The sequence below is a fragment of the Balaenoptera ricei genome, chromosome 15 (genome assembly GCF_028023285.1).
Source record: "Balaenoptera ricei isolate mBalRic1 chromosome 15, mBalRic1.hap2, whole genome shotgun sequence".
NCBI lineage: Eukaryota > Metazoa > Chordata > Mammalia > Artiodactyla > Balaenopteridae > Balaenoptera > Balaenoptera ricei.
This window is the reverse complement of record NC_082653.1, coordinates 54,736,443-54,739,948: the sequence shown is the minus strand read 5'-3', so window position 1 is coordinate 54,739,948 and position 3,506 is coordinate 54,736,443.

Here is a 3,506-nt window from a genome sequence, read left to right as displayed (position 1 = left end):
GCGCTCCCGCCGGCTGGGCCAGCTGTCCGCAGCCGCAGACCGAGCCTCCTAGGTGGGCGGAGGGAAGGGAGGCGGGGACGTGGTTACCTGTTCCCTAAGCCGGGGCCCGCGAACCTCCAACCTGGGAGCGGAGGTCTAGTGGTATTAAGGTCAAGTTGTTACTATGTAGGGATCTAGGAACATTTTTTTATTCAAAGTTCTAAGATAATTTAAAATATAGTGAGATAACAATTTGGATGAAACGCATAAGCATAATGTTGAGAAAAGAGACCAGCCAGAGTGCATACTGACGGGTTCCATTATATAAAATCAAAACTACTCTTTACTGTTAGAAGTTAGAGGGGTGACCTGCCTTGGAGGGTCGGGGAGTGAGTGGGAGGGGGCAATGGGGAGCTGGTGGGGGTGTCCTGGTCTGTTTCTTGATCTGGGTGCTGGTAAGGTGGGTGTGGTCCATTTGGGAAAATTCATCAAGCAGCAAACATTCATTTTTCAGGATGTATGTTGTACTTGAATAAAACATTTAAAATATAAGGAGAAAGAAGGAGTTCCCTGGAAGTCCAGTGGTTAGGACTCTGCACTTTCACTGCCGAGAGCCGGAGTTCAATCCTTGGCGGGGGAACGAAGATCCCATAAGCAGCATAGCACAGCCAAAAAAGAAAAAAAAAAGAAAGGAAAAAATAGAGACAGAGAGAGAGAAGGACAATGAAGGAAATAAAAACCAGAATGATTTTAAGTATCCATAGTAAGAAGGGAAAATTTCCCCACTGACCCTCCTGTCTCACCTCCCAAAGTAACCACACTAAAGAGTTTTGTGTGGATCTATGTGACAGCGCTTTGACTTTGAAAGGGGTCCCCTTGAAGCCACCCCCTCTGCCCTCGCCTTGGGAGCTGCCCCAGAACCTGCACGGTCAGGCACAGCGACCACCTGCCCTCAGCCCCACCTCACCCACCCACATATTAGAAAAATGACACAGCGCCTCCTCCCTTGGTGAGAGCCTGGATGGGGCAACACCAGGGACCCTAGAACCCAGCTCAGGACTTGGCATGTATCTCATTTGCTTCTCCCAATAGCCCTGTGACTCCCCTTCTTACAGATGAGGTCATTGAAGGTCACAACATTAGGGAGTGTGTGGCAGAGGCAGGGCTTGAAACCTAAGGGTAGAAGAGGGTAAGGGAGGACGAGTACATACGTACGGATGGAGGGATGGGCAGACAGACACCATGGGTGGCCTCGTTAATGCCCCAGTTCCCAGGGAGGCCTCTGCCTTCGGTTACATTGCCAGGGGTGTGAAGCTGGAACACATGCCCTGCCCACTCCGGGCACCCTCTGAGGTGGGACGGGGCTGGGATCCAGAGACCTCGGCCTCAGGGGTGCCTTGATCTTGAGCAAGTCACTCTCTATCAGTTGGCTTTCCTGACCTGTAAATTAAGGGAGGGGGACTTCACATCTCAGAGCGCCCCTCTTGTTCTGATGATCTAAGAGGATAAGGACCAGGCGCCATGGTTGTGACAAACCAGAGGTAAACGCCTCGTCCTGGAATATGAAAGCCTGATTGAGGAAGGCGTTGGGATCATTTCTCTAGGGAGATAGAGAAGCAGGATGCATCACAAGCCAGTCCTGCTTGTACTGCTGGCCCACTTGGCCAACGTCACACAGGAAATTCAGTCCTCCCAGAGGTCAAGAGGGTACTGTTTCCCTTTCCAGAGACAGGAGGCTGAACCTTGACAGAATTTCCAAGATTAAGATGTGGACTCGGGGGACTTCCCTGGTGGCGCAGTGGTTAAGAATCCACCTGCCAATGCAGGGGACACGGGTTTGAGCCCTGGTCCGGGAAGATCCCACATGTCGCGGAGCACCTAAGCCCATGCACCATAACTACCGAGCCTGTGCTCTAGAGCCCGCGAGCCACAAGTACTGAGCCTGTGTGCCACAACTACTGAAGTCCGCGCGCCTAGAGCCCATGCTCCGCAACAAGAGAAGCCACCGCACTGAGAAGCCCGGGCACTGCAACAAAGAGTAGCCCCCACTCGCCACAACAAGAGAAAGCCCCGCGCACAGCAACGAAGACCGAACGCAGCCACAAATAAATTTTAAAATAATAATAATAAAAATTTTAAAAGAAGAAAAAAAAAAAAAGATGTGGACTCAGGTGTTGGAATCCCTGAACTACCTCATCCTAGCTGTGAGACAGGGGGTCAAAGTAAGTCACTTTCCCCCCAGAACCTCAGATTTTAAGGTACAAAAGGGGATAAGAATAGTACCCACTTGAGAGGTTGTTGTAGGGGTTAACAGAAGTGATGATAGTGACAGGCTTCACCTGGAACAGTCGTTCTCAGTGGCACACCCAAGCCAGCAAAAAACAGTTCTTGAGGAGTAAAGAAAAACTTACTCTTTTTATGTATAAAGCGCAGATACAGATACAGCACACAAACAAATATGCAATATATCTGTAGTATTAAAATTTCACCAGGGGATTTCCCTGGTGGTCCAGTGGTAACGAATCCGCCTTACAATGCAGGGGATGCGGGTTCGATCCCTGGTCAGGGCACTAAGATCCCACATGCCGCGGGGCCACTAAGCCCTCGTGCCACAACTACTGAGCTCGCACGCCTCAACTAGAGCCCGCGTGCTGCAAACTACAGAGCCCACACGCCCTGGAGCTTAAAAACCACAACTGGAGAAGAGAAAACCCGCACACCACAACTAGAGAGAAGCCCAAGCACCACCACGAAGAGCCCGTGTGCAGCAACTAAGACCCGATGCAGCCAAAAATAAATAAATAAATCTTTTTAAAAAAATTTTCAACAGGGGACTTCCCTGGCGGTCCAGTGGTTAAGACTCTGTGCTTCCAATGCAGGAGTCATGGGTTCAATCCCTGGTTGGGGAACTAAGACCCCACATGCTGCGCAGTGCGGCCAAACAAAAATTTCACAGGAGTTCTGAACAAAAACTTGTGCAGGAGGAACCCTCCCACATCGCTGGTGGTTGTGGAAAATGGTGCAGCTGCTGTGGAAAGTAGTCTGGCAGTTCATCAGTAAGTTAAACGTAAGCGTACAGTTACCCCGTGACCCAGCAATTGCACTCCTAGGCGTATACCCTAGAGAACTGAAGACAGGTTTTCAAACAAAAACCCGTAAATGAATGTTTATATCACCGTCACTTACAGTAGCAGAAAGATGGAAACAACTCAAGTGCCCATCAACTGATGAATGGATAACATGTGATCTATCCATACAATGGAATATTTTTCAGGCATAAAAAAGGAATGAAGCACTGATTCATGCTACAAGATAGATGAACTTTGAAAACGTTATGCTCAGTGAAAGAAGTCAGATACAAAAGGTCACATATTGAATGAGTATTTGTGTGAAATGTCAAGAGTAGGCAAATCCACGGAACCAGAAAGCAGAGTAGTGGTTGCCAGGGGCTGAGGTCACGGGGGATGGGGAGTGATTGCTGATGGATGTGGGGTTTCTTTTTTGGGTGATGAAAATATTTCAGAATT